This window comes from Rhinolophus hipposideros (assembly GCF_964194185.1).
Source record: "Rhinolophus hipposideros genome assembly, chromosome: 16".
Classification (NCBI taxonomy): Eukaryota; Metazoa; Chordata; class Mammalia; order Chiroptera; family Rhinolophidae; genus Rhinolophus; species Rhinolophus hipposideros.
Window position 1 is genome coordinate 45,537,853 of NC_138062.1, and position 12,824 is coordinate 45,550,676.

The window sequence follows — 12,824 nt, forward strand, 5'->3', positions numbered from 1 at the left end:
TCAGAAGGAAATTTCTGTTGGGCTATATCGGTAAATACCCCAGGAGAAGACATCTGGGCTGAACTGAGCTCAAACTTTGTGGCTTATCATGTTGGGGAGATGGAAATAAAAGAGAGAAAACAGGGAGCGTGTGTAGTGTGGGAAGACGCTGAACACCAACTGTAAATGGCTCACTAAGACTGAGGGAAGGACAAAGGACGAGTACCCTGCAGTCAGACTTGGAGTGATATTAAAGTTGGAAAGAACCCATAGCACATGCCCTAGAAGCAAAAAGAGAAAAATCTCAAGGCGGGGTTATTGCATAATGCCAAAAACCAAAGAAAAGCAAGTAACAGGAGCACTACAAATATCCATTGTATTTGGCCAAGAGAAGCCCATTGTTACACAATGGGAAGATAGGTGCTTTATGAAGAATGATAAACTTTCTTACAGAGGTGAAAGTTTTAGGGTTTCAACTGTATGTAATGGTGGTACGTTACAAATGAAGTGAGCATTACTCAGTTGTTTAAAATCTCTTAAGTGTGTCTCATTTCCATGCCCTTGGGTATAAATGCCACAGCCCTTTGAACCACACCATTGAAGCAAATATTCCTTAATTTTGAGTACGACTGAACATTATTTAGTATAGCTTATAATTAAAAATAGAAAGGCAAAACAATATGAGACACCATTTTGTTTTAATTCATGAGACTGACTACAATTTTTAACTAATGTCCAAAGTTAGCAAGAGTATAAGGAAACAAGAATTTTCATATTTTATTGCTAAAAGTATAATTGGTATGATATCTAGAAGAGCACTTTGGTGGTATCAGACTCAAACATTTCATTGCTAGGAACTTAACCTACCCTTAGGAAAATTACATATATATGTCAGTATACAGGACAAATATTTCTATTTTTAACTTAATAACATTTATGTGTTGTTTCAATCCTCTAGTATGTGTTTGCACTGATATTTTTTCAAGTACAATGTATGACAGCTTTTAAATGAAAATTATAAATCTGGTCTTTTCATGCTAATTTTTCACAATAATAGGTAAGTTTCAGATATGCATATCACACTGTTAGCTATCGTTACACATTTTATCCTTTTTTCAGTAGTTCAAGATTTTTACTTTTTAAAATGTGTTCTTTAACTTTTTACTCTGCGAGCACAATCCAGTTATAGTCTATATAGTACATAAACAAAGTATTAACCCCAGCATTTATTGAACAAATATTTGAACAACTTATTATGTGTACTGGCTACTGTTCTAAGTCCTAGAAATACACAAAGTGCCTGTCCTCATGGCCCTCACAGAAGGGGAAAAGTCAGAAAACAAACATACTACTAAACTACCTAATAGAGACAAGCATGAAGAGAAATAATAAAACAGGGTGAGGAGTAAAAGCGTGATCAGGATGGAGAAGATTTTAGATAGTGTGGTCAGGGAATGCCCCTCTCAGCCATCTGAGACCTAAATGAAGAGAGAAAGTTGTGAGAAGCTCCAGGAATCATGTGATTCAGGTAGAGGGGAAAGTGGTAAAGCCCTGAAGGAGAAGGAAAGTGAGGCTAGAAAGGATTAAGCTGAGCAGAGAGCAGTAGGAGAGAGAGCTGGGCCAGGTCAGCAGGGCCTTGGAAGCTCTGGATAGGGGGTCAAATTTTATTCTTAGTGTGATTAGAGTATACAGAGGGATGACGTGACCTGATTGGGCTTTTGAAAAGGATTTTACTGGGCAAAAAATGAACTGGGGCAGAAGGCAAGAGAGACATTGAGAGACCAGTTAGGAAGCTGTTGTAATTGTCTGGGTGATGACTCAGAGTGATGGCTGTCCTCCAGCACATCCGCATGTGACACTGACCTTACTTCCCATCACAGAACTCAGCACTGTCACGACAGCATTGGTAACTGTCCATTTATGTTTTCTCCCCTGCTCTTCCGATCTATAACCTAATATAGAACAAAGGGATTGGCAGTGAGGATCGGAGCAGAGTGTGGTTAGGAGAAACATTTTGAAGGAAAAATGGATAAGGCCAAGACTGCTGTAAAACAGGTGTCATTAAACAAACAATCTGAAACCTTATGAAAAATGTGTGCATATGAGCATTTCCCATGGAGATGACCCAAGATTTCTATCAGATTCCCAAAAGAGCCTGAAACTAAAAAAAAAAAAAAAAAAAAAAGCGCAGTAACATTGAGTAATTGGAAAAATGGTATTTCCATTTATAGAATCACAGGTATTAAGTTAAATTTCTATGTATGGTAGTGGTATCTCTTCAGACAGTGGTATTACTTGGCACCATCTCCAACTTCTTATAAATTATACTTATTTTTATTTTATAATTTCTTGGGGGTCTTATGATGTTGTCTGTGTAGAATGCAGGTAACTCAAAAATTAGTCAACTGAAATTGAACGTGACGGTTTCTCAGAGATATTTAAAGCATTAATCTTTAAACATTTCCTCACGTTTTCCAAAAAAATACTTCCTTAACATATAAGAAAGACAACGGATAAAACAAATATTTTACACATAAATACAAGTAGGGAATTATGGAAAATTAAATTCTTTAATAAAGAAATTCAAACTGAAACAACTATGAGGTTCTACTGTATCTACTAAATTAGCAAAACTAACCAACTGATTCTTCTTTAAGTACTGGCAGAGTTAGTGACTGAGCGCTGTACCAACACATTTCTCCTGGCTTTGTAAATTGGCCAGTCCTTCTAGAGAGCAATCCGGTATGGGGCAGGGATCATAAATAATTGTTCATTGTGTTTGCTGCCATAATTTGATTCGGTAATCTCAATAATGGGGTTATTAACCAAAGGAATACATTTATAGCTTCTTATGGCAATACTATTGCTCATCGTAGTGAAAAATGAGGTAGTAACCTAAATATCTAACCACAGTAGACTGGACAAGGATTCTATATATAATGGATACAGGCACGCCTATGATATGTAGCTAGTAAAATTTCAATATATGGAATTATTTATATGAAATAATATATATATTTTTTAATAAAAACAATTCCTCAGCATTTATTGTCATCTGGTAATAACATAAGGGTAATCGGAGCAATATGAATAAACATTTAAGAACTATGTTTTAACAAAGGAGACCTAAAAAACACAAACTGTATTGCCTTCTCAACAATTTCTCACTTCGTTAGTCATTTCTAGTTGGAGACACTTTGAAGCAGAGTAATATTATCTCCTTTTAGCATGATCCGACCCAGCTGTTTTCTTGACTTTGTTTTAGAATGAATCTCTTCTGCATCATCTAATACGAGGTTCATATATTCATCAAAACCAATGATACAGCCCTCTATCGCATATTTACTTGCTCATATAGCCACACCTGAATCCGAGATCTATTTTGCAAGTATCTGAAGATGAGGTTCTGCACCAATGGTTAAGGAAAAACACGCATAGACTCTGCTTCCTGAAACTGGTCAATCCTACCCCCATCGCACTTTGATTTTGGAACGCAAAGTCTGGAGCCTACACCACGAAAATGGCCTAACCAGGGACTTATCAAGGGACCTCTAAATACTCTGGAGGAATTCCCTCTCATTCTTATTCTCTTGGAGTTTCCCTGGCGCCGCCATCTTCCTCCTTCCCGAGACCTATACCTCCCTATACGAAATAATATTGAGTGAACAGAGCTAAACACAGATATAGACCAATTGCAATAATGTAAAACACTTTTGCACACTGATAAAAATCAGAAGACACTGTGCAGTGATATAAAGAATTGATAATGAAGTTTGGGGGGTGTCGTTTTTTTCTTCTAGAATGGACGTTAAAAATCCAAAGTCACATCCACTCACACAGAGAGCATCATCCAGGGGGAGAAGGTGGAATACAATATTATGGTTAGGAGGCTTTGGAGCCAGACAGTGAAAGTCCTGATTTTATTAGTTCTGTAACCTTTAACAAAAATGTATTTGTTTGCTTACTCTCTCTAGGTCTCATTTGCAAACTGAGAATCAGAATAGTACCTTCTTCATAAACTTGTACACATTAAAAGCGTTTGGCATAGCAAAGGCTAAATATGTATTAACTAGCATTATTATTATTTAGTTTGATGGATTGCTTGATCACACATTTACATGTTAATTACTATGTGTCAGGCTCTTTTCTAAGAGCTTTTATAAATGACATTATCTCTCTGACTAGTTTGTATTAAGCAGGGACTATGTCTTACAATTTTCTTGTTTCTTTTATCTATAGTACCCAGTAAGGTAACCTGCACATAGCATAAATACGGATTAGAAGAATGAAAGTGTGTTACTTCTTTTTTAAGGATGAACAGTTCTCCACCAATCTTACATTTTCATCTGGAAGGTTTTTTTCTAAAGAACATTCACCGTATTCAGATAGCATGCTGGTTATTATCTTCCCATTATTTGTTAAAATCCTATCCTTACTTTACCCCCAAGGAATGCAAGACTGACTGGCCCCAGCAGTAAGGAACGTAGTCAGCACGTGAGACTCAGAGCTACCAGCCCCATTGACTTTGGGCCAATCCTCAATTCCTTCTGTCTCTGAGTCACCATTTGCCAGTTGGGAAGATTTCATGTCATGGTTCTCAAGGATTTAAAAGAAGGCTTCCAGAAATCAACATCTCAGACAGAAACACAAACACCTGTTCTTTTGTTACAAAGTATATTGGGGAAGAAAACTAGAGAAGGGAATGGAAAGAAAAGCTCATGCCAGTGACCTAATTTTCTCCGTACAATGTGCATCTCTTCATTTGCTGGAAAATCATGATCAAGGAAAACATTATGAAGACAAACCACAGCAGATTAAATAAATAGGCCTGTACATTTCCATATAACAAGGTGTAAACCAGTATAATATCATCAATATACAATTTCCAGCATGAGATGGGAGAGGAAACTCATTCATTCATTTATATGTTTATATATATTTTTTCTATCTTTGTTGTTGTGTTGACTATTTTTCAATGCTGACCATAAGATGCAGAGTAAGCGTTATAGGTTAAAAACTGTTATAGATTAAATAAATAGGCCTGTACATTTCCATATAACAAGGTGTAAACCAGTATAATATCATCAATATACAATTTCCAGCATGAGATGGGAGAGGAAACTCATTCATTCATTTATATGTTTATATATATTTTTTCTATCTTTGTTGTTGTGTTGACTATTTTTCAATGCTGACCATAAGATGCAGAGTAAGCGTTATAGGTTAAAAACTGTCCTTTGACCTCCTGAAAACTGAGACCTCTGGTTTTATTCCACATTATTTTCTTTGTCACTAAGGTCACACTTCTGTGTTGTGGAACGAAAGGGAACAGCAGAGGGCCCCCTATGATCAGAGCAATGGCTACTTAAGAGCAAACCTTGCAAATTTTAAACCTGTGAACCCAAGAAGAGGCAATGGCTGGAAGTTCCTTTACCAGGTGTTTTCTGTATCATTGTCTTATAGTGTAAAGTGGGAGAAAGTGTCCTTGAAATTCTAGTGCCCTTTGTCACAGTCTTTCTTTTGTTGCCAGATCATACAGCCCTTTCTCATTTCAAATGTACCAAACAAAAGGGAATCGGTAGGATAAATGTTGATGCATCTATTTGATGGAATATTATTCAGACACTAAGACAGAAAAATATTTTAAGCATGGAGAACATTTCACAATACAGTATTGAGTAAAATATTCTTATATGAAATGGCACACACAGTATAATCTCTGTTATTGGTATGTGTACACATGCCCTCAGAGAAAATGTTGAATCCATATACACAGTGGCTAACAGTAACTACCTCTGACTTATGGGATGTTTTATATTCTTTATGATTTGTCAAAATTTACTTCACATGAGCATCTGTTTTACTCATCAGAAATAAAATGAGGACTATTAAGGTGCTTGTTTAAAATGGTACAGTTTTCATTTTAACAGGCAGCAGGTTCTACTAGTGGTAAATAAGCATGTGATCAGGCAAATGAAATGTTCTGGAAAGATTCTGGGTCAGAGAAAGTGGTGATGATAGAGTGAGTCAACATTCAATGGGAACTCATCGTTTTACCTCTAAGACTCGTTTGTGATTGATAGACCTGGAGCAGACCTTTGGTCTCAACTAGCTTTAAGTCTCTAATTTACAGAAGAGAACACTGAAGCTCAAGGAAGTAAAACAATTTCCCCAAGTTCCAGAAGCAAGATAGTGTCAGGACTAGGAAAACACTCTAACCTTTTCAGACTTTTAGACCATGCTTTTTTTTTTCCTCCATAGCTCCATAGCTGCCCAGTTCTGGCTGTGTCACCTGTCTATACAATGGATAAGTCTATTCTATCCCCATCTAGGGTCATTTTAGAAGAACAAAGTAATTCCAAGACAGGTGGGGGCTTCTGATCCTCTGAAATAAGAATCCAAGGCTCAGGCTCTGACCTGGTGTCTGCCTAAAGCCCCTTCTCTGATGTCAAAGATGACCTGGTAGCAAGCTAGGCTCAGAAATCTGGTGTCTCAGGAAAAATTCTAGGGATTTAGTCTAATTTGGGTCATCTGCACTTTCCCACTAGTTGTCATGGCAATGTGCTTACACTGTTTCAATATCTGTATCTGACCATTGCCAGGAAAGACTGTTTCCTGGCTTACTTATGATGTACTCATTAGAGAGTGCAGTGAAAGCTTGAATGACATTTTCTATTCAGTGAGCATTAATGAACACAACATGGTGACTGGCTCTGGAAAGCCTTGGAAGAACTAAAGACATGCTCCCACCTACGAGTGGTAAGTTCATTGAACTGAGCTATGTCCTCAGGCAGACAGTTTCACGAGGCCAGTGTCACATTTTTAAAGCAAAGGCGACATTATTGTAAAATATATTATTCCTAAGAAGGTAAAGGCTATATTGTGGAGACAAGATTCACACACACAATTTGACAGAGAGAACATGCACAACATAGGATGATATCCTGGATTGTCTAACTGGTAAGAGAAAAGGTCAGTAGGATTGGCTTTGGTCAGGGTGGTCCCCACGGAAAGGTGGATCTTTTCTTTTAGACAGAATTAGGACGGGGGAATTTGGATTAGAGAAACAATATCAGGTGTTCTATGTGAATCTTGAGAAAGGCATGTAAATTCTCATGGTTACAAAGAAGTAATAGTTCTGAAGCAGTTCATGGTGGAGGCTGCATTTAGAAGAGGAATTTGTTTTAGGGAACTTAGTGTTTGGAAATTCCCTCAACAAAGAGAGGAGTCCGGTCACCGCAGAGTCAATGTTTTATTGTTTTTCTGATAAACAAGTACATGGGATCCAATATTATATGCCTACTGTGTGCCAGACACTCTTCTAAATGCTTGTTGTTAATATACTCATTGAACTTTCACAAGAATTCTGTAAGTTAGCAAACCGAGGCAATGAGAAATCAAGAATGGCACAACCAGGACCCAAACCCTGTTAATTTCTGTTCTCTGGTGTTTCTAGAAAGATATTTATTAAAAAACATGGCCTTTGTTCCTAAGAGACATTCCTACCACTCGCCTTTCATACCCCAATGAAGTCATGGCTATCTTCACAGGCTCTCTCACCCAGCACAATGGTTTGTGGGATGGTAGATTTTCCATCCCTGGTCCACGAATGGAGACGAATAAGGAGCCATGGCTGAAACTAAGATCCCAAGGGTCAGCAGTGGATTTCAAAACCCTCGGCTCTGCTTGTAAAATTCTGCTCACACACTCAAGGATGGTAGGTTTGGGAGCTGAATTCCAAATGGAAAGTGGAATAGTCTTATTCCTGTTCTAAAGCAATGAGGCTCTTGGAAAGTACAAGTCTCCTTCAGGGCTCCGATACATCAGCCAGTCTTATGTGATGCTCAGAAGCAAGAATGTTCTTCTTCATCATATCATCATTCTCATCATCATCAATAACAACAACAAATAGTGAGCCCCTCTGCTGGGCAAGATGCCAGGTGCTGGGTGGAATACAAAGATGAGAAAGATAAAACCCTGCCTTTAAGTAGCTTATAGTCTAGAAGCACATAACTGTAATTCAAGAAAAAATGTCACAAATGTCATAAAATGTTATATCTCAGCTTCTGGCTTTTGGCCAGTCTTGTTCTTAACCAACTCCTACCTAGTTCTGAGGTGAGCGCTAAAGAAAATGAGGTGGGAGCACTGATGGGTGAATGTAGCTGGGGCAGCATTTCCTGAGCAGAGCAGGCTTGAATCAAAGTAAGCAGAGAGAGAGGGTACGCCTTGGTAATCGGGACGATGAGGCTGAAACTTGATAGCGAAAGAGGATCTTTGAAAAATCATGCTGAAAAGCAGGGAAGAACTAGAAAGAAGAGAGGGGCCTCACCAGGGCATGAAGGGGGTTGAAAGCAGAGAGAAGGGACAAGATAGGCAGGACTGTGTACATGAGACTTAGGTCGATGCCGAGGATGCGAAGGAAATGACTGAGGTAGCCGGTGAGAGGCAACAGCCCCCCAAGGACAAGTTCTACCAGGGCCACCTACTTCCAGCTTCTGTGTTGTGATGGGACAGGTTCCCTCTGGTAGCCCTGGCTACTGAATGTGAAGGGACCGGCTCTAGGGATAAGGAATCCCGTTTCACAGAGGCAGACTCTATATCTTCTTTGGCTTTAAACGATTCTAAGTCTGCTGCCTCCATAGACGGGGCCATCTCCTCAAGAGCATCGGGGGTGAAGGGAAGCTGGTGGGAGGAGGGGTACTGAATTTTCCTAATCCCCGTCCACTGATTTATGGCTGAGTTTGCCTCTGGTGTCCCTACAATGTGATCGTTCAATGAGGTTCCCACTTATTTTGAGTTTAGTTGTGTGTTTTTTAAAATTAAATTTCTTGGTTAATTATATAGGTTTCAAGTGTACATTTCTCTAATACATCATCTATGTATTGCATTGTGTGTTCGCCACCCAGAGTCAAATCTCCTTCTACCTCTATACACTGAGTAGCTTCTAAAGCACCTCCTTTGCTGAAGTAAGAGCTGAAGTAAGCTCTTCCCTCGCTTTACCAAGCCCAGCAATTCTCTGCATTTTTTGAACACAGATCCACCCCTCAGGGTCTACAGTGCCACGTGGGTCATAGCCCCTGAGTAACAGCTTCCTGGCCTTCTTTTCACAGAAGCCTGTGACAGAAACCAAACCAGGCTCAAACAGGCTCCAGGCCGAGGCTCAAACAGACATATGCTCGATATAAGTGGAACTCTGAACTGATTGTTAAATATTTGAACAGCAAGGGAAGCAGGAAACAATGAGAAACAAAAGCACCCTCTAGGCCTGAGTCACAGGACCATCTACTCTGGCTGGCCATGTCAGGCAAAGGAAAGTGTAGTCAGGTTACACACGTTATTTAGTCTGGAGCAAAAGCTATGCGGCTGATGATGCTGTGTGCCAGCCTCTTTCACTGGAGTGAAAACAGAACCACCATCAAAGAGCCTCCAACTTCCTTTGCAGTCCCAAATGTTCTCAACATCCTGCTCCAGCTAGAAATCATCAGTCATTATCAAGGGCTCAAGGTCCACTAGTCTCTATACATACAGACTGAGATGTGGCTTTTTACTGGTGACGTTTTATTTTTTTTTAATTCCCACTATAATTTAAATAATAAATTTCCCATAATTTTGCCCTTTAGCATAACCACTAACATAATTAAGGTGTATTTGTCCAATGTATATGGAGCTTTTAGGGGTACATAATTACAATGTACTTAGAATTTTTTAAAACATTTTTAATTGTGGAAAAATATACATAACAAAACATCTATTATCTTAACCATTTTTAAATGTACAGTTCAGTAGTACTAAGCATATTCACATTGTTGGGCAATCAACAAATCTCCAGAAGTTTTTCAGCTGGCGAAACTGAAACTAAACCCATTCAACAGTCCCTCATTTCCTGGAAACCACCATCTACTTTCTGTTCTGTTTCTATGAATTTGATTACTCTAGATACCTCATATAAATGAAATCATACAGTATTTGTCTTTTTGTTACTGGCTTATTTCACTCAACATAATGTCCTCAAGAATCATCCATGTCGCAGCATGTGTCAAAATCTCCTTCCTTTTTAAGGCTGAGTAATATTCCACTGCTTACATATACCACATTTTGTTTATCCATTCATCCATCAGTGAACATTTGGGTTGTTTGCACCTTTTGGCAAATATGCATAATGCTGCTATAAATGTACATAAAGTTTTATATCCGACCTTTCCACTTTCCATTACAAAATCTATGTATGTATATATCTATAGATAGATGTTTATTGATAGATATATTTATAAATAGATATATTTATCGATAATCTATCTATAGATATAGATATATAAATTTTTCCAGGTTGATACGTAGTCTTCATAACACTCTTTTTTCTCTGTTTTAATAGTAACATGACAGTCCTTCTACAGTTGGATATTTGAGACATTTCTATTTTTTCCCTAATTGTTATAATAATAATTTTGTACCTATGATAGTCTCCCCCCTATATTTTAGCTTAGTAAAAAAGGTAATGAATAATAAATGTTTTATGACTTTAAAAGACAAAAGATAGAAAACCAAATTACTTTCTAAAAGAAGTGTTTCTATTTGCACAGCTACTAATAGTCTGTATATGAATTTCCATTTCATCACACTCACACCAGCTTCATTGTGTTTCTTCCATTAAAAAATTAAACAGGAAGAACATAAGAGCTCATTCCTGTTTAATGGACAACACTCTAATTATTAAGAGTGACAGGCATTTGTGAGGACACCCTAGGCTTAGCTAACCTGTAAATACTAGTCTGGTTACAGTTGACTGAAGCATACATAATGTATAATATATACATTAGAAACAAGCCTGACATGTACTTGGTGCTTAATAAATGATGACTATTATTATTGTTGTTGTTTCCATTAATGCCCGAAGTGTGATTATTCTCAGCCTGTACCTGCTCTCTCAGGCTCTCAGCTCCCCCAAACCCTGGTTTTCCAATAATTTGGGGCATTCCCAGTTTGGTGATATCTCAAAACAGGGTTTTTTTCCCTGTGGAGGCTCTTTACCCAAGCCCTTGGCTGCTGATGTTCTCTACTAGACACAGTTTTGCTTTGCTGGTAGCTGCCCTAAGCCCTCAGAGTACCAAAACTGCACTTAGGGTGGAGATCATGGTGGCAGAAGTGTCACCTGGTCTCCAAACACATCACTGCCTTATGCCCAGAGTCTTGTAAATGTCTTTATTAACACGACTCCTCCATCTTTTGGCCCTAACCCCCTCTCTCCATAGAGGCTCAGGCCACAAGGTGTGTAAAGAGGATGGTATGCCAAGCTTCCGGTGGTAGACAGAACAGTGCCCCCTCAGAGATGTCCACACCCTAACCCTGGAACCTGTGAATACTGTGTTTCCCCCAAAATAAGACCTAGCTGTACAATCAGCTCTAATGCGTCTTATTTTACTATAAGACCGGGTCTTTAATATAATGTAACATAATATAATATAATTAATATAATATAATAAATATAATATAAAATACCGGGTCTTATATTAATTTTTGCTCCAAAAGACACATTAGACCTGATTGTCCAGCTAGGTCTTATTTTCAGGGAAACACATATGTTACCTTATTTTGTAAAAGGGACTTGGCAGATCTGGTTAAATTCAGGATATTGAGATAGGGAGATTACTTTGTAATATCTGGGTGAGCCCAACAAGTTCTTTTTTTAAAAAAACTTTTATTTATTTAAGTGTGTTTTTCCAGGACCCATCAGATCCAAGTCAAGTAGTTGTTTAAATCTAGTTGTAGAGAGTGCAGCCCACACCGGCCAGGGATCAAACCAGCAACCTTGGTGTTACGAGCATTGTGCTCTAACTGGCTGGCCTCCAACAGGTTCTTATAAGTGAAGAAGGGAGACAGGAGGCTGGGGCAGAGAGAGAGAAAGTTAAATGACAGAGTTAATACTGTGCTGCCCACTTTGAAGGTGGAAGGGGCCAGCAGCCAAGAAATGCAAACAGCTTCTAGAAGCTGGAAAAGGCAAGGAAATGGATTCTTTCAACGAGTTTCCAGAAGGATTGCAGCTCTGCCAACAGCTTTATTTTTAGCCCAATACGACTTATTTTGGGCTTCTGACCTCCATAACTCTAACATAATAAATTTGTGTTGTTCTAAGCCATTCATTTTGTGGTAATTTGTTATAGCAGCCATAAGAAATCCCTAACGTTCTTGCCTCCTCCCCCTATTTCTCGTTCCCGGTTTCCTCTAAAGTTTTTTCCTTCTTGATTAGGCCAAAATTGAAAGTTCCCAAGTGAATTCATACCATCAGGAGGGTCCTACCAGTTCCACAGTTAGGGAACCTCTGCTGCTACACTTACTCATTAGTTGCATTTGCTTTTTTGTAAACTGTGTTTATGGCCTTTGCCCCACTGCTGACTTTTAATAGCAGAAAAATATAGATCAATAGTGCCACTCCGAGATCCCACAATGAGCCGTACTCTCTCATGTAGCCATCTATCCAGTCATCCATCCAAGAAATGTTTGCTGAAGGCTACCGTGGGCCAGGCATTGAGCTAGTATTGGGATACGAAGGTGACAGCACACAATCTATGCCTTCACAGAGGCCAGAGATACTGGGTTTTATGGCTTGAGAACAAGATGGATAGTTTTGTTTGTTTGTTTGTTTGTTTGTTTGTTTGTTTTGTCCTGTGGCTGTTCTAAGATTTGTTTTTTTTCCAGAAAGCAACTGAGGTACATGGGAGCCTCTCTGACTACGTAGCCGGGACAGGAATTACACTCTGGTTCCATTTTGTCTTCCAGTGTGCATTCAGGCCTAGGCAAGGGTTAAAGAACTCGATGCTAGATAAGCACAGATGAAAAACAGCGCAGCC